Here is a 19,933-nt window from a genome sequence, read left to right on the forward strand (position 1 = left end):
ATGAATAGTTTAAACATGTGTTCAGGGAAGATTTTTAGTTTATGGGTCCCCAGGTATTATTCTAAGTTGTGCTTTTGTAGAATTTCTCAAATAGGTGTACTATTGTTCTTCTAAAGGAGACTGAAAAAATAATTGAGGACAGAAGGAATATTCTTCACAGCACACTTTGCAGAGGAAGTGAAATTCCTGAATTAATGCCAGAGGTGGCCCAGCATGGCTGCAGTCCCGGCTCCCCCGGAAGCCACAGGCCCGCCCTGCTGCAGCCGCACAAATCATCCCAAGACAGGGTCAGTTTAGATGGGATATTTGGAAGAAATTCTTCCCAGTGAGGGTGCTGAGGCCTGGCACAAGTTGCCCAAAGAAACTCCAAATGCCCCATCCCTGAAAGTGTTCCAGGCCAGGTTGGATGGGGCTTGGAGTAAGCTGGTCTAGTAAAACGTGTCCCTGCATTGGCTGGGGGTTGGACTAGATAAGCTTTAAAGGTGCCTTCCAACCCCAAACATTCCATGATTCTATGAGGGAGAGAAGTATAGTGCTCTTGAAATGCTACAGAAAGCTCTAGTATCTTGGTGGTTTGTAAACTGAAGCTCGGATGGAGCAAGCATGTAGCTGAGTTAACAGCAGAGAGGTTTCTCTGCATCCTGCAGTCACTGAGCATCAACTGCTGATGACTCACTTGGAAATGATTTGTTGGCAGCTTGTCCCCCACCAGCACACAGCCTCCATCCCACCACTCCCACTGACCCCCTGGCTGCACACACCGTCTCCATGCTGTCGAGCAGGGAGGAAATCCAGCTGACAACAACAGATACCACAGGAAAAAATTGCTAAGAGTTTCTGCTCCTGTGAGGGATTTGACAATGGAAATAGGGGAAGTCCCTTCGCTGGACTTGGCAAAAAAAATTTGGACAGTGCCATCAGGAAAATATTCTTCAGTGAATGAGTGATGCAGCTTATTAGGTCTTTTCTGTATTTTTGTGACTATGAAGACAGAATTAATGAGTAAGAGGCCCTTACAGCTGGTGTCCAGCTCAACGGTTACAACATGCTGAGGGAAGCAGACTTTTTCTTTCCTTTTCGACAACCAAACGGTATGGTATTTTTAGCCATATAGAGAGTTTTTTTCTCTGTAATGATGTAAGGCTCCTGTTAGCTCATCAGATCTGGTTGCCCACTATAAAAAGCTAAAAAGAGACAAAATTGAACACCCCATCATGTCTGAGCCTCAGCTCAAGGCAGGATGTCAGGAAGAGACTTGTAGCTCCTGAATCAATCACACCCAAGTGAAGGAGAAGGCAGGACACAGAACCCAAACCACAAAGCCTGATTCTGGTTTGAACTGAACTCCTCCTAATGTATCTCTTTTTATGGAGTTGTTTGATGTTAGACAGAATATTAAGCTACTTTATGGCTACTTCATTTGAGAGGATATTTGTGATGACCTAAACCCACAAATTATACCCAGGTGGCAAATTTATTGTTTGTGTTTTTAGAAGCCTTTTTCCTATAATCCTCCTCATGGGTGGCGCATTGGCGAGGCTGGATCCCTGGCTGGTTGTCAGCCTGTGTAGTTGTGTCCAGTGTATTCATCTCTGCTGATTTGTGCCGGCTAACAATTTGCTCCATGTATTTTTATGTTCTAGTGTTGGATGGGGCTTGGAGCAACCTGGTTTAGTAGAAGATGTCCCTGCTTATGGCAGGGTGTTGGAATGAGATAAGCTTTAATGTTCCTTCCCACCCAAACCATTCCATGACTCTGTGATTCTTTGTAGCTAGAAACCTAGAAATCTCCCCTTCTTCCAGCTCCCACTGCCAGCATTGTGTAACTCCACTATAAAGTGTTTTCGGGAAGGTTTTTTCTGTCTCCTGTTTTTTCATCTCATAGGCAACCAAATCACATTCACCTAAAGCTTTCTATGAAAGAAATTAATTTCCTTTGAACATTCATTTGAGGTGTGTTCGTTTATAAAGAAATCTAGCTCTCTTCATCGCCCTTCCCAGGCACTTCCTTTGCATTCCTGGCTGGCGTGTCAGTAGGAAATGCAGGTGCTCAACCTTTGACTGCTGGTACCCATCACTGTGGGAGAACAAAAGTGTGAAGTTGTGTGCCTAGAATAGTCAACCCAATGGTTTTCTAAATCTTCCCAGCATGGAAAGCTTGAGGTTTCTAATTAAATTAATGGTTTCCTATTGATGTATAAAACATAGAGGGTCAATTCCTGATGTGCTGTGAGCCAGCGTCACCCTGGGGACTTAACAAATGGCTGCTGTCCCCTGTCGTGCATGGGGACACTTCCAGCATGCTTTGTATAAAACTGGGGTTTACCTTGTTGGACACATAGTCCCTCCTCTGCTGACCCACTCACTAAAAGCAACAGGACATTTTAGGTGGATGTTCACAGACAGGCACAAGTTCCAGGTCATACATCCTGCAAAGATGCCCCCATATAATTTTGGGGTGTAGAAAAGACCTTCCTGGCCCATTGGAAGTGCCTGAGAATTAAGTTTCTGAGTGAGGCTGGAGCCTAAATGGGATTTACTTTTGCTGAATGCTGAGGGGCCCCTAAAGACTTTGTATTGGCTCCAATCCAACCCACATGAGCATTCCCGTCAGTGTGGCTTTCGGAGCAGGCCAGGAGCAGTAATGGATTGCTTGCGATATTTCCCAGGCATTTGCTTTATAGTCACTGAAGACAAAGTGTATTTGGTTTCTAATGAATCTGGGATGTTTTTCAGCATAATGAAGTTCCTGCCCTTGTTTTGCTATTTGTAGCCCAGCATTATGTGACATATAAAACCACCCCATTTGTTTTGCATTGTCTGGAAGTAAATTCCCCCATAAGACCACCACTGAGCAGATACTATCCCGGAGGCCAGCCCCGCTCCCACATTCCTGTCTCCCTGGACCCCCAGCCCTGGCTTATCTTGCTGCAGGCCATTAGTAGCTGGTGATGCTGGGTGTGTTCACACAGTGTCCATCCCCTGCAGGCACAGCACATGCTTCCGGGCATGATGTAATGGTGTATCCCATACAGGCACCAAGCCCCAGTTCTGTCAGGAATGTGTCACTCTCATGCCACAGTACATGTTTAGTCCTAATTTCCATGGGCCTTTTTCAGACAGATATGCCCCATGCTCCATCCCACAGTACAGCTGGATGTGTAAATGCCTTTAACATTTCTGGGTGAGTGCAAATGCATATGCTTTGTTGAGAATAGTGCTTTATCTCATCCAGAAACAACTGTGATCATAATAAAAAATAATATGGTGAATAAAATCATATGGTGAATGTGAGTGGGATATTCTGGTTTGGGGCTTTTAGTGTAAGGAGATTATTTTGTGGCAATAGTTCCTGTTTCTATGTCTGAGAGAGTCAGAGTTGTTCAGCTTGGAGAAGAAGAGGCTCTAGGGAAACTCACTGCAGCCTTACAGTACTTAAAGGGTGTTCATTAAAAAGAGGGAGAGTGGCATTTTACAGAGGCAGATAGCAATAGAACAAGAGGAAATGGTTTAAAATAAAAGAGGAGGGTTTTAGATTCAACATTAGGAAGAAACTCTTCCCTGTGAGAGTGGTGAGGCACTGGCACAGGTTGCCCAGAGAAGTTGTGGCTTCCCCATTGCTGGAACTGTTCAAGGCCAGTTGGGTGGTGTTGGGGAAGATGAAACAGGAAAGCCTTATAAATATGATTGCCTGACAAAAGATTTTGGGAATATGAAAACTACAGGCGACATCGAAATGAAAGCCACTTTTGAAATACCAAATCTTAGTTACTGAACAACTGGAAAACAATGGTATGGCCGACTGAAGGTAATCCCCTCTTGATTGAACAATACCCTCTGCTTGCAGGCAGGTCCAAGGGTCAGAGCAGACCCTACTAGCTCAGCAGAAGGGGTCCAAAGAGTAGTTTTTAGAAGTTAAGATGTAACACTCTATGGTAATATAAGAACTCTTATAGGCTGTATGTAAATGCTATAGGATTTGTATCTTGTATTAGATTGGTTAGTGACAATTAGAATATTCAGTACAGTAGATGATTTATTGTATTGTAACTAGGACTTCAGACACTCTTACTACACTCTCATCACTACTTCTTCACTCTCATTCCTCTCGCTCTCTCTCTCTTTACTTACCCACTTACTCTCTTGCTCTCCTGGGCCTGCTCCGAGCTGAGTCTGGCAGCTCTAAGCAGTGCCCGTGTACCCACGCCCTTTGCAATAAACCGCATGTTCCAAGATCTGACTATAGAGATCTCTCGTCTCCGTCTGTCCCGACCGTCCAACCCACCAAAGCTCCCACAGGGTGGTGCTTAGAGCAACCTGCCCATGGCAGGGAATTGGAACTACATGATCTTTAATATCCCTTCCATCCCAAACCATTCTATGATTCAATGATTGTCCGTCTGTGGGGCTAATGGTGGAGTGTTTTGTCACTGGGGTGGCTCTATGGACCCTGGTGTGTCCCTTTGAGCCAGCTGCAGTCCTGGCTTGTCTTCCTGCCCTCCTGGGAGTAATTCAAGCCAGGACAGATGACTGACCTGGCCCCAGGCAGGAACTAGTATGTCCCCCTTCCTGGTCAGTGGGGGGCCAACAGACAGAGACTGGAAAACTTATTGTGAGATGGAGAGAAGGAAGAATTGTTTTCCAGGTTGCAAAGCTGAGATGTGTAGAAATGAAGTGACCTGACAGGGATCTTTGGGGACAAAAGCGTGGTCCATGTCTTTCAAATTGCAATCCCGTGAATTCATACAAACTCATCCTTCCTGCTCCCTGCATCCAGTGGTAGTGGTGCCTTGGGGAGCCAGCACCACTTTGGGAGGAGCAGCAGGAGTCAGCCCGGAGGGAATGTGCCTGGAGAGGTTAGCAGCTCCTCTCGGTGCTCCTTAATTTTCCAGTTGGGTATTTCCAAAGCACACAGAGGATCAAGCATGCTGCGATGGATGTTTTTCACACAAAGCCTGCTTGCCAGAACTTACAGCCTGTGCAGGGTCTCCATTTCCTTCAGTGTCTGGAAGTCACGTTAGGAGCACCTGCTTCTCTTCATGGACAATAACTAACACACAGTCCTATATTTCTGCTACCTTTAATGAAGGGATTACTCCCTAAAGGACTCAGTACAAAATTCTGGTGTTGTTAAAATTGTGCCAACATTTTACTCACAAATCTTTGGTTCCCACTGAAGTTAGTGGAAAGATGGCTTTTAACTTGCTGGGGCTGTGCTGGGGCCCTAAATCAAGTTCACTTCAGGATAACCCTGAGGAAACCTTTTTTTTTGTTAAATGTGGAAAGAATCATATATTCTACTTGCTGTGATTGCCAAGGAAAAAATATAAGGGTTTTTTATTTTTTAGCTTTAGGCTTTTTGCTTTTTTTGCTGTAGGACCAGGTGCTGGAGCACCTGTATGCTGGTCTACATTGTTGGTATAGTGCTACTATTAATAACAACCTGACCAGAAAAAAGAATCTGATCCCATTAAGAAACGTGTTACACAACTCTCAGTGTTGAACCTTGAGTGTATCGTGAGTTGAACCCAACCAATCTTGATTAATTTGTGTTTGACTACTAAATCTACAGTTGTAATTAAATTCAGGGCAACAGCAGTTCTACAGAATCTGAGTTTCTAATAAACTCATTTAAATGATTCATTTAAATGAATGGATCTTCAGCTCGGACGTATTTTTTTTCACTTATGAAATAGACTCAAAGGATCATCAGGATTTGTTCTTTATTTATTCCTTGAGCCTAACCAGCAAAATTTTTGCCTTTTTTGTGTGTGGCTATAGCCAAAAGGGACGTTACAAATCTCAGACTGCAGCATTTTGGCTGTTTTTACAGCAGAAGACAAGTTCAGGTTGCCATTGGAGTTAATTAGGAATCCTGTTAGTTAAATGCTGAAGATATGCTTTGTGTTTACATCACTTGGTTGTACTGGGCTGTGCTCACCCTGGATAAACACAGTTTATTTTCTTCTGCTGCCCTCTCCTTCCCTTCCAGCTGTTTGCATTGCTGTGCCCCAGCATGAAAAGTATGGAGGCTTTTTAGCCAGAATCCCCAAATTCCTGTCACCACCTTCACGGTGGTGGCAGCTGTGAGTAGTCCTGGCTTGGAAAGAACAACACCAAGAGGCTGGAGCCAGCAGTGCCGACCTCAGCTGCTGAATCCTGGGGAGCAGTGCAGGGAGCAGCTCCTTCACTATCCTTCCCTGTGGCTGGAAAGTGCCTGTGGAATTAGTCAATCACATGGCTCCTGTGAGCAGCTCACTCAGCCTCTTGCTTGCTTTAGTCAGGAGAGTACCTCAGTTAATAAAGCTTTGCCAATTTGTCTCAGCTCACTGCTGGCCCCACGCAGTGACTCACTGCTAATTATTTCTTTGAGGAAATCAGAGGTGGTTTTTAAATGTGGATTTTTACTGGCACAGACAACACATGAGTCTGGATTTCATTTCACCCAGGAACCCAGACATTGCAGAGAGGACAGGCCCATACAGGGACCCCGATCAAGGAGGGTGTCCATCTGCATGGAAAACAAGCAGGTTCCTAAAAGGAGCCCAGTGGGTGCACCAATGGTGACAGGACGGGTTGAGGAGGGAAGAGGTGCAGGAGGCCCCAGCTGCTTGTCATGAAAGAGCAACACTTCCTCATTTGTCACCACTTCACCCCAGGGTTAGCATCCTTGTCAGAGGGAGTTTGCTGGCTCCGCTGCAAACATCCCCTTGTACAAACAGCTCCACGCAGTCAGGCTTCTCTGTGTTGTGCCAAGTGCCAGGTGGTTGTGCAGGGGCCAAGGCAGGTCACAGCCCTTTGCCCTGCTTCCTCCTCCCTCTCCCTGTGGGACACATGGCTTCCTCCTGACAGAGTCAAAGAATGATTTGAGTTGGAAGGGACCTTAAAGATCATCTCAATCTGACCCCCCCTGCCATGGACAGGGATACCTTCCACTAGACACCAGGTTGCTCCAAGCCCTGTCAAACCTGGCCTAGAACACTTCCAGGGATGGAACAGTCATACCTTCTCTGGGCAACCTGTGCCAGGGCCTCACCACCCTCACAGGGAAGAATTTCTTCCTAATATCCAGTCTAAAACCAACCTCCATCAGTTTGAAGCCATTCCCCCTTGTTCTGTCACTCCAGGCTCTTGTCCAAAGCCCCTCTCCAGCTCTCTTGGAGCCCCTTTAGGCACTGAAAGGGGCTCTAAGTTCTCCCTGGAGCCTTCTTTTCTCCAGGCTGAACAACCCCAGCTCTCCCAGCCTATCCTGAGAGCAGAAGGACTCCAGCCATCTGTGCATCTTTGTGACCTTCTGTGGACCTCCTCTAACAGGTCCATGTCTTCTTGTTGGAAGGACCAACAAATATGTTCTTGTCTTCATCCTCTGCAGGAACAGAGCGAGGGTTTCCCTGACTCAGTTTTGCACCCTAGTAAATCCTAGCAGCTCTCCTTGGGTCCCAGCCCCCTCCTTTGTTTTCCAAACTGCTATTTGATAAAGTCAGGAGGACTTAGAGAGGCAGAAATGCACTTGACTCCAACTCCAGACAATAGCTTGCAAACTTAGGAGCACTGGGACCTTATTTCTAGTTTCTGAGATGGACAGCAGATGTGAGCAGGGACTTCAAGCTCTCCTGATAATTTAGTGTAATAATGGTGTTAGCAAGAGCCAAATTGCTAACTTGGTTGTGAATAAAAATAATCACCCTGCCAGACCATTGCCATGAAAACTCTAAGAGCAATGAAAACAGACTGGTCTGGAATGAAACCCACTCATTGTATCAGAATCATCTTGTGCATATTCATTGCCAAGTATGTTGGCTTTTGGGTTATTTGACAAAATATGGCCTCAGCTGCTCTCTGCTGTTTGGCACCGTGTCAGACAAAAAAACAAAACAAAAGCAAAACCCAACAAAACCAAAACCCCAAACAAACAAACAAAAAACAACAAAAAGAGAAAGACAAAGAGTATTTCATATAATTTTTAAAAGAATTTTTAATAGTAGTAATGATGCAAGCAAGCAATGGAATGGATTTTGTGTGATTTTTATTCCTGGCTACAAATGGGATTTTTTTTGTGGGGGAGAAAGTTCATAAAGCCTCTCTGCTATTTATTCCTTTGACCTCTGCATTACCCCAGCTGTGGCTGGGATGACAGATTACATCCATGCACTCGAAGTTTTAAGGTTAAAAGGAAAAGTGACTCATTCAGTATGAAACCCCTAGGAAAAAAATCCCTTCAGAGTGAGAGAGGTGTTAAACCAGCAGCTGAATTTTGGCCAGTTGCTGGACTGACTTATGGGTTAGTGCTGTGCATCCATGTCTGCTTTGGGGTGGGCTTTCTGGACTAACTCCTTAGGGGCACAGGTGCTCGCTTCTGTTGAGAATGGGTGGGGGGCAAACAAGTCCCAGCTGCACAAGTCCTGCTGGGACACACAGCATGGTGCTGGAACAGAAGAAGAGTTGGATGTGAGAGGACTGAAGGAACCCTTGTTTGTGCCTACTGTAGGAGAGGCCCCAGCTGGTGAAGATGTGTCATGCAAGCTGGTCCTTTTTAGAGCAGAGACACAAAGTAAATGGCCTTTGACAGTCTGTCATTTACAATTCCACTTTGTGGAACACTGGGCATGATATCTCAGTTTCTGGGGTTTGTAACTAGGGTTTTAAATCAGGCTTTTCCTCTCTGTGCTTTTGGTTTTAAAAAAACCCCTATTTTTAGAGAGCAAAAGTGGCATTTACAGCTCTCTCTGTGTAAATCAGTTTTACTATAACCACTCTGAGGACAGCTTCATCCTCTTGGTCACAGTCTTGTGCTGGGGATGTGTCATGTAATAACACATCCCCAGCTTAGTGGAGGAGGGAACAGCTTAAACTACAGAACTATCCCAAGACAGGTATTCGTCACTTTTGATGCTGAAAATGAATGGACTGGAAACAGAACTGCAACAGCAGAGCTGACCACCATCACTTACATCTGGTTTGCACCCTTTAATCCATTGATTTCAGTGCTCTTTCCTGATGTCAGGCAGTTCTCAGCTGCCTGAGCAGCCTGGGGTGACTTTGGGTTTGGTATCAGCATGAGAAGCCTTATGGGCTCTGCCTGTCTGCCCAGCATGGTGTTGGGCTGTTACCACCATATCCTGGATCTCTGTAAAGCTGATCCTTTAATTTGTTTCTCTGCTTCATCCAACACTTACAGTATTCTTGCCTGCCCACATGCTTGCATCACCTTGTCAGTCACAGGCAGAGCCCTCTGTCCTGAGCAGAGGGAAAATTGCATGTTAATACGGAAAATACCAATAATGTTGTTGAATTTTGTTGCTATGGGAACAGGAGCTGCCCATTGTGAAGGATGCCCAGAATTGTGTCTTTAAACAATGACATGGAAAAGGAATGAGACACAGAAGGCCAAGATCTGCTCTGTAGGTTAGTTTTCTGTTTCTTTTGACATTTAACTATAAATTGTCCCTCTTGTGACTGTCTCGTAATATAATCTTACATCGTACAGAATTTCTCATGCTCTTGCATTAATAAATGGGATGATGTATTCTCCTCTTCTCTCTCTGTGACTTTCTGTGAGTAAAATACTTCACCGAGAGATGAAAGATACTATTTGCGTTCAGCCCACATAAATATCTTGTGTTAATGTACTAATGCACCAACGTCTGCAGTCTGCACCCAGATGTCAGCCATGATAGCTTTTCATCTTTCAGTCTGATCACTGGGTTCCTTTTATTTAGGAATGAGTAGGACTCAAAGAGGAGGTGAATAATTCTGTGGTTAATGAGCACATCTGCAGCTATAAAAAAGCCAGGCTATGAAGGAGTAGGAAGGTCAAACTGCCTCACATGTGTCCTGCAGACAGCAGGCCTCTGCTGAGCTCCCTGGTGCTGGTGGAGGTACTTTAAATAGCCAGGGCTGATTCCCATCAATGCTGACAGAACGGATCTCAGTGTATACCCAACTCCAGACCCAACGTTCTCTGTCCCTAAACTCCTTTTCCACCACTGGGAACCACCCTCTGCCAATATACAGCTGGTTTCATGTGTTTAGAACAAACTAAGTTCCACAACTTTGCAGCCAGGCCATGGCGAGGAGCCAGTTCCCATAATTTCTTCACTGGGGCATTTCTGCCTGCACAAATGACAGGCAGGTCAGTGCAAGGCCTTGATGCTCCAGTTCAGCTGCCATCCCAGCTGTGTCAAGGCACAGAAAACACCCAGCAAGAAGTGGGTACCAACAAGGCCCATGATGAACACTCAAAATGACTGTTTCTTCAAAGCTGCTGGGAGTTTGGTCTTCTGCTGGCTTACAGCATGCACATCTGTGATGCATCACCAAAACCACAGCCAAACACCTTATCAGGAGAGAAGGAGGAACACAGAGCTTGTGCTAGCACAGAGGAGAGGTTTTCCAAGGCAGGGTGGGGTGATAACGCCACAACTCCCCCAGCCTCAAGCCAGAGGCCTATGACAGCAGCACTGAGCAAGGCCTCAGACAACTGAGTCAGCCTTATCAGCTGGGGCCATGCCGGAGGGAGCAGGTTATGGATGGGCTGTCAAGGCCTCCTGGCATGGCCTGCTAGCATTAGGTAGCTTCACAGCTGCTGGCCACTTTCCACAGGACTTCTGAGAATGCTTTTGAAAAACTGTGCAGGGAGGTTGTATTAAGCACACTGCCCACCTGACAGGAGTGTCTTGTGCCTATGTTAGCTGTCAGGAGCTGTGTTAAATTTCTTTTTTACTTTGTCTCTCAAGAAGGATTTCAGCCCAGGATGCTCTGCTCTCTCCCAAGGGGTGGGACTTAATGCAGAGCATGTGTTTCAGGCTCTGCTCATGCTGAGCAAGTGGCTGATGGTGACCATGCTCTGGGAGAGGAGGGAATGTCTGACCCAGAGCGGGGGGCAGTGGATCCTCCCAGCTCAGCAATGCTCCAGGATGCACACATAGGGTGTGCAGGAGACCCCATTCCTTCTCCCTCTGCATGATTCCTCTCTGCTTCCTTCACATCTTCCTTCCACAGCCAATCCAAAATCAAGGCCAGGAGGAGGAGGAGGGAGAGGAGCTGCTGGTCAGCTCACAGTCAAAAGAGGGATTGGGATGCAGAGAAATGTCCAGGCAGTTATAGGATGAGCTTTGGTGTCTATTCACTTTGCCTTTCTTGAGAAAGTGTCTCTAAGACTATGAAAATAAATAGTCCTGCTGTGTCTCAATTGTCTTTTCAGCCAACAGAGTTTGTGATGCAGCTCCTGGCTCACTGGTGTGAGGTCAGACACAGAGCAGCTAACGCTGACTTCCTGCTCACCTGAATTCCCACCCAGAAAGTGACTATGCTAGTTTAAGTGAATTAATTTAGAAATGGGTTCTTTCAGGCCACACAGTTTCTGTAGGGCCCTCGGGAGCGATGCCAAAGGGGAGCTCATTCTTTCCTGCTCATTGTTTTATAGCTGACCTCTCAAAGTAGGAACAAAGGTTACATTTAGCAGGAGCTGTGACAGCAACTGATGCCATATGGACCTCATTCTGCTTGTCCCAGTGATTCACAGGGGCTGTCACAAACCACCGTCCTTTCATGGCTACCAGATTTCCCTTTCAACTGAATCAGATTAATCCAAAATGCTTCTGTCAAAATAAGGAGAGTAACCATGGCATTACCTATCTGGATGGCTGAAAGCCTATTATTAATCTCACTAATTCTGTGTTTCACTGTCAAACTGCTGAGTCTGTCACTGGTCTGTATTCATGTATATTTAATGCTTTTAGGGATAAAGCCAAGATCCTTGGGTTTTGCAGAACACAATTCCATTCTTTTACTTTAAAATAAGCATGGCACACATACTAAATACAGAAATACCCATTGTTTTCTAGTTGGGTTATAACAGAACTGTTGGAACTGTAAAATCTAATTTCTGAATTTTTTGCTAGTTACTTTGTTACTACCCAACTATGTGTGGCAGATGCTGGTATCGTGTCAGATTTGTTTAATATATAGTGTAATGTATAGTGAAATATATTGCTTACATGTGTAGCCACAATATGTTGGCAGAATGTGAGTTTTTATTTCAGTTTGATGTAAGGTAACAAGTACTTGAGTATTATCCAATGTTGCTTCCTTGGCTAGCCAAGACTCTTCCCTTCGAGGGGAATAACCATTTTACGCCAGCCATGTGGAGCTAGCACAGCTACTTGGAGGGGGGAATGGATTTATTCTGAGTACCTACAGCAAGAAAAGTGTTTATTATTTAAATGTTCACTCTCAGCTGTGGAGGTTTTTACGCTGGAAATGGATGCACGGGAATGCAGGGCTAGAGAAGGCATGCAGCCCCTCAGCCTGCTCCAGAGGGTGAAGCATGAGGCTGATCCTGGATCCGGCTGATCCTGGATCCGGCTGATCCTGGATCCGGCTGATCCTGGATCCGGCTGATCCTGGATCCGGCTGATCCTGGATCCGGGCTCGGCGTGCTCCCACGCGGCCGCTCCGGGAATCGCAGTCCGGCCGGGGCCCGGTGTCCGGCCCGGGGTACACGCGTCTGGCTGTCGGTCCCTGGCTGCGGGGAGAGCCGGAGGGTCCCGCGGGACGCACTGCCCGGCTGGGCTGGGCTCGGGGAGATGGTGAGGCACAACCAACGGGGTTAATACAGATGATGCACAAAGCTTAGAGCGGTGTTTTGCCCGGTGGGAAGGATGGGTGAGCTGTCTGGTCAGCAGCCAGGGCCTGGGGGAGAACAGCTGTAGCCTTCCTTCAGGGGAGGGATCTCAGCCGAAGCACTTGGTGAGGACAAAACCCAGGGGTGTCAGGAGAGCTGGGCAGCAGCACGAGGTGAAGATGATTCCCAAGGATTCCGGGGGCTGGGCAGCAGCGTGGGGCCACTGCTTCACCAGTGTCACATTAGAAACCACATGGCTGCCTTGAGACAGCTTCTGTGAAATAAACAGTGCCACACTGAGGCATGAAAAGCCACTTTGCACAACCACATGGCTCTGAGTTTACCACGAGATTGGACAACACTCTCAGATACATCACAGGATTCTTGGGGTTGTCCTGTCAAGGGTCAGGAGCTGGACTCAATCATCCTTGTGCGTCCCTTACAGGTCAGGATATTCTATGGTTCCAAGGGAACTTTCCAACAGCCTGAGAGTGTCCTTTAATTTCTCACAGCAAAATCATGCTGAAAGTGATAAGGAAAGGGCAGCTCCAGGCATGTGAGGCCCTGCTGGGAGCTGGGCAGCCATGGCTGTGTTCCCAGCTGCCCTTGGCTGCCCATGGGCAGTGTGTGCTGTGGGGTGTAAAACCACAGCAGCAGAGCTGTGCCACAGGCTGCACCCTCCAAGAAAACTGAACACAAATACTAGCACTGCCCAGGGTGGGTCATTTCATTTTTGACTTCCCAAAATCATTACAGGGACAGCAAGTTAGGCCACAATACCAGGGTTAGATCTGCAAGCAAAATAGCTTCATCTCTTGGGACCTGAAACTTTGCTAATTAGACCCTTCCTTCTAGAATTATTAGGGGTTTACAATCTGTATAAGCTGAGGATTTGTCTGTAGGGCTAAAATTATTTACCTTGTGATAAATTTCCTCTGTCACACCTATACATTCAATACAAGCCAGATTGAACAGAGTGGAAATGAAGATTTGTTTTATAATATTTGAATGTGCTTCTTGAATTACAAATGAGAAAATATAGTTTAATTTTCTTCTGAATTTCCATCCAGAAAAAGTCAAGGGATATTTTTATGTTAAAGCAAGTAATGTTATTAGCCTTTTGGTTGTATTAATACATATTTTCCAAACATATTATTTTTCTGTATTAACCATGGAGCTTTAAATCTTCATTAACCAGAATAATTCAGTTCAGTAATTGCTAAATAGAGCTGAAGTGGAGACATATATAACAAAGAGCAGACTAGAACATAAAACCACACACTTACATCATTACAATTATATCAGGAGTTATTAAAATGCCTATAAAGAACACTGGAATCTGTTTAAATGTCAGAAATTGTTAAATGTATATACTCTTTACAGATATGCAATTTCATTTCTTGCAGTGGCAGCTTAATTCCATTGCGTGTCTACTTCTTTTTTTTCTCTTCTTTTCTAATGTAAGGGAAGAACACAGCCCATACTGATTTAAGCTCTTTGAGTTACTTAAATGTGCTTAGAAAATGTGGAGCTGAAGATGCTTCCACACACACTATTTACTGTAGAACCAGTCATTGTGGAAGAAATCTCTGCCTCTGCACTTCCCCAGATCATGCCAGAAATGAACTGTCTTGTGTGTCCTATCACAGGCAGAGCAAGAAAAAGTATGTGCTCTGGAATAACACCAGCAAGTGAATGGTGTGACTTTACCTATGGAGTTGTAGCATGGGCATATGTAGAAGATATATTTTCCCTTTCAGCAGCTGTAGTGAAAGGAGTTCACTGCCTTATTTAATACCTCTACATGAACATCCATGCTCAGGCATTCACTGTTTACTTATGCTGAGTATACAGTGCACACACTGTGCCTCTTCCTCTGCCTGGGAAGGAATAAAGATCTACTGTTCAAGTCAGACAAATATTTTTAAAATCAAGTGATGTGCCAGAAAGGATTTCAGGAACTCCAGAAGTTAACAATTCCATCACTGAATTTTGCTGTGCAGATGTTGCTGCTTAGAGGAAAGATCAGGACTCATGCTGCCAGAGTTGCCCTGATTCAGCACTGAAATGGGGGTTCAGAAAAGATGCTTTGCAGGAGCAGCTCCAGATCAGGCAGGAGAGGAGGCACCTCTGGGAAGAAGACTGACCCTGTCCCCTTCTGGCCTGGCTGGCTGTGCATGAACCATGAATGATACAAAACACAAATGAGGGGATGTTATGTGAGAATGATGAGAAGCTAAAGGACTAAGTACTCTGCAGTTGGAGGAAAGATATGTTTGCTTTGCTTGCTGGCTGCTGGCAGGCCTGGAGGTCATGAGTCTGTCAGAGTGGAACTTACACCTGTGATCAGTCAAATTTAGGAAGGATGCTGTCAGCCTCCCTGGGATCTCAGTTCTGAGATCTGAGATTTCAGAATCTCAGCACAAAGCTAACAAGCCCTCTGCATAAGCATTTTTCATCAGCTGGGTTTCTCTTCCAAGGTGTCTGTAAATTATGTTGTGTGCAAAGACGGGATATGAAAAGCCAGCACAGGCTGATGCTGAATGAGTAAGGACATGGAGCTGAGAGTGCTGGAGCCAGTCAGCAGTGAAATCGCAGAGCTTGCAAGCAGTTTTCCCAGGCTGCTCTCTTTAGTACAAAAAACCCAAATGCAGTGACCCTTTCCTCATGTGAGAAATCTTTTTTGGATAAATATACCTCGGTTCCATGTGGAAAACCCACACACATAGCAGGAGCTATGCCCGGCAGATGATTGCCACCTAAAACGCAGTGACTGCAAATTATCATCTCTCCAGAGAGAAATATTTCATCCTGATCTGACTTCAGACTGATTCAATATGTTTTTTTTAAACGTCTGGTTTTTCATCCACTAATTAGTAGCCTAAATAAAATAAAGGTTGAGATTTTTGTGGTTTTTTTCATGGGTTTGTAATGTCTTTTACCCATATTTCTTAACTACATCTTTCTCTAAACCTAAAAGAAGTAATGTGACTGGATGGCCTTTCCTATTTCTGGATTTGGTTTATGCTGAAGTATGCGAAGGAATGACTCACAGAGCCTTTACATTGGCTGCTTAGCCTCATACAGAATCTGTGTTGAAACCCAGGGCGTGCAGAGAAAGGTCTGCCCAGTGCAGTGTGGGATGACCCAGTCCTCTTCCACATTCCCTCTTGGACTTTATTATGCAAAAAATGTGCTTCTCCTCCACAAACCCCTATGTTAAATGTGTCACAAGCTTAAATCCCTTGAAGGTTGCTTTCTGAGCTTCAAGCAGGGCAATCTGTCTGTGTTACTTCAAAGTCTTCCATTTCTTTACCTAGCAGTGAAAATCACTGCTCTGTGGAGAATACAGGGGTCGGGTGGGCAATGCTCAGAGGTGCCTGCTTGCCAGCCACCCAGGTACATTCCACTTCACTTACACCCTAGCTGTGGTGACACAGGGAGATGGGAATGCATCTTTCTGCAGAAATCAGGATCTTCTTCAGGCTCCAACCACTTAGAGTATTTCCTTCTTAGTTCAAACAGAGAGCACAGGGTGAGTCCCGACTAGCCACGTTTACAAAAGAGTTTATTCATTTGCTGAGGCAGGGGCCAAGTTTTGATTAAAAAACATAAAACATGGGTGTAGTTAAAAAATGTTTCAGCCTGGAGAGTGCCTCCTTTGCATGCAAATGATGGAAGTCACAGTCCTCAGAGCTGTCCACCCCCAATGCCCCCTGACAGATTTCAAAGGAGAATATCAGAACATCATTTATAAAAGGTGCCTTATGTCCTGCAAGCCCCTCAGATGCTGAGCAAGCACTGCAGTCTGTATCCCAACACCCCCTGGTTCTTTTGGGCATCCGTGGATAATCTGGAAAATCTAATTAAAACATGGGCAATGTAATTTTAAATAAGAAGGGGAGAATGTGTGTCTTTTTCCTTCCCTGCAGTAAGAACCCTTTAATTCTGTATGGGTGCACTTGTACTGTTTTAAATAAGCCAGTTGGGAAATTAATAGTTTTTTCTGTGTTTGCAGAAGTTTAAATGGCTTTGTGAATGTGCAGCTGGGCACGGCTCAGAGTACTGCCAGACCAGCCTCTACTGTACCAAAATTATGTTGAATAGGAATACAAGCCATCAGATTCCTCCCTGGGATGCTCCTGGTGAATCCAGCTTTAGTGTCCCAAACCTGGCACAGAGACAGCTGGAGGTATCGCTCTGTATGACAGACCTTTTCCATCTGAACACTGTGTGTTTATCTCACCTTAAGTCTTTTCTAGATTATCTGCAGCAGAATTTAAGGCATAAATCCCATCCTTTCACTTCTCTGTTGCACTTTGGTGTCCTCAAGGGGTGCAGCCTTGAATAACACTGAGTTATTCATGACTGCCTGCAGCCTCCCAGTCTGCTCAGCTCAGTTGCACCAGCACCAGGGTGGCTCAGGGCCTCACAGGACTGAGTTCCCAAAACAGTGTATTGGCATAAAGCCTTTTGCCCATTCCAGGAGGATCCTGGCACAGGTCAGACTGCTCAGGAAACTTTCATAGCAGGAGTTTGTTTGCAGCCAAGGTCTCTGAGTTTTGTCAGAGGACAAAGCATGGTATAGTTGATACCTCAGCATTTTACACGCTAGGTTTCTTTAGTCTGTGCAGGGCAGCTCCATGCAGAGACATCTGAGCTGGCGTGGGCTAACTGCTGGACAAAGTTACCTGCAATCAAGACAGCAGATGCCCAGTGCAGAGCAGTGGGAGCACGTAGAGCAGTGGGCTGTGTGGGCTGTGGAAGTGCAGTAACCTGATGTAGCTTTTTGTTGCCACTGTGCACAGGATGTTATTCCAAGAGGAAGTTGTACTCAGGTCTGTTCGTAGTGAAGTGTGTCTGTCTGGCCACATTGCCTTTTCCCTGTGTTTGCATCTTAGTCGCACCTTCTCCTTGTGATGGAGACATTTCTCTAATGCTTAAAGGGTTTGATTCAGGATGGCTTCCTGACAAATGCTCAGGAATTTTGCTGTTTGGAAATGCTCTGTGATTTTGCTGTCAGATGGGTACCAGACAGTGCCAAGCCCATGGCTGCAGCTGGCACAGGAGGCTTGTCCCAGTACATACACCCTTCCCTCACCTCAGAAGCCCCCCTTCTTCTGCCCATCACCAACAGTACAGTTTGTATTTCCTTTGGTCCACCAAATTCTCAGCTTGTGAGATTGACCTGTGCACCAGCTAAAGGAAGACTAATAATTAGATGATACTTCAGCAGGCAGCACATCCACAGCATGGCACAATCTTTTATCTACAGCTGATGTAAAGACATTGCTCAGACTTTTGGCTGGATCTTTAAACAGCAGAGATTGGATATTGGCATGCCTTGACTTTTGGCTTCCATCCTTGCTCTTCTAGGATCTGGTATGATTATTTTTTCATTCATGAAAAATAAAGGAAGAGCAACAGACATACAACTAATTTTAGAATTTGTTCCTGTACAAGGCCTTTTTACACATGTAACTTTTAGCTTCAGTTTCAGGGAGAAACCTGAGCTATGCTGAGGTCAGAAAGAGTTGTTTTCCAGACATATTCCTGCCGCCTCCATTCTGATTTGCTGCATTGTTTTATGGGAATTCCCATATGGCATGACATAAGTACTGTTCAGATAGTTTTAATATTTCCTCTGCCTAGGTCTTGAACAAACCCTTGTAATATGAGAGACAAGGGGGCACCCAAAAATACTTGTGGGGACTTTTGGCAGGCAAGGTCTCTGCAAAGGGATTTTTACTCTACTTTTAAGGAACATAAGGGCTTCAAACACCCACAGGATGCTTGATTCTCCTGGTTTTAAAGCAGATCTCCATGCCATACCTTTACAGGTTCAGTTGTTCCTCTCACATATTCTCACTCCTCTCTCTGCAGTTTTTTTCCCCCTTTTTACATACGTTAACACTGCTACTGTTGGCAATGGGCTCAGCATTGTCCAGCAGCAAGTCTCTTGGAGTCCGTGGCATTGGCTCCATGGGGCGTGGGGGAAGCTTCCGGCAGCTTCTCACAGATGCCACACCTGTAGCCCCCCACTACCAAAACGTTGCCAGACAAACCCAACACACCTGTACAAACACATTTTTAGTCCTTTCTACTAAAAGAGAAGAAAAAATCTGCTTTTCCCTAACATAAGAGCAAAAAGTCTATAATAGATTAACAAAGAAGCATCAGACCTGAGGAATCTGACTCTGACTCATGTCATTGGCTCTGAAGACTAATGGTGTTTTTACAGTCTCTAAAATGTACAAATATTGTTAATGCCACCACAGACTCACAGCTTGCTTTTCTCATTGATAGTGATGCAATCATTTCTAAGTTCACCCAAACAAATGTTAATGTACAAAGTGTATGTATGTGCAACATACGGAACTGTGTTAGGATGTTCTGGTGACAGGACAGCTGGACCCTTTTATTATGGTTTATGATATTAGCAGTTGTTGAAAGTTTCAGTGAAATTGCACCCTTATGTTAGATATTTATTTCCCTATTTTCTATTTTTCTTATGGATTGTGCTTTGGTGAGTCATCTCCCAAAACGTTGTTTTTTCAGTTGTATTTCACTAGATCTCTCTTTAGAAAATGGACTTGTGATGGAGTGAATTTGGAAAGCAAGAGGTAGCTTGTTCTTGGTGTCTTGCATGGTCTAACATGGTTCCTGGTTCTATTTATATTGAAAAGATGTTATTTTTGGTAGATGTAACTGTTAGGGTGATTGGCAATGATGATGGTCACTCAGAGTTAGAGTGAATGCTGGTTTCTGGAGAGGAAACAGTAAATTAGACGTTCTGGTGAGCTGGGGAATGATTTTCTCTTTGTTTCAGTTCTGCCCTCGCCCGAAGTTGTGCTTTGGTCCCGGGACACCCAGTGGGGCTCCGGCTGCTCCTGCCCTTGGCGGAGCCCAGGCCAGCGTGAACCCATCACCCTGCTCATACGGCCCTGCCACGTTCCGGCACTGAGATTGCTTTCCTTCATTGCCATCATTTTCTTTCTGCCACGAGCCCGCCGCCTGCCCAGGGCTCACCCGGAGCAGCGGAGCGCTGGCTCGGCGGTGCTGTGAGCAGCTCCTGAGCTGCCGCCGGCCTGCAGGGAGCACGTCCAGAGCCAGGCGGGTTGTTCTAGGGATGGAGCAGGGGTTACAGGGGTGTTTGATTTCCCTCTGGATCCGCTTTTCACCGGGGAACAGTCGCTGAGAGGCCTCAGCAGCACCCGGGCGGTGCGGGCGGTGGGGGCTATGCGCTGCTACTCGCGGCGTTACGGCGGGGGGAGGGGCAGGGGCGGGGCTTCGGATGTGGCGGTGGCC

Source organism: Corvus brachyrhynchos, unplaced genomic scaffold (assembly GCF_000691975.1).
Source record: "Corvus brachyrhynchos isolate BGI_N302 unplaced genomic scaffold, ASM69197v1 scaffold381, whole genome shotgun sequence".
Classification (NCBI taxonomy): domain Eukaryota; kingdom Metazoa; phylum Chordata; class Aves; order Passeriformes; family Corvidae; genus Corvus; species Corvus brachyrhynchos.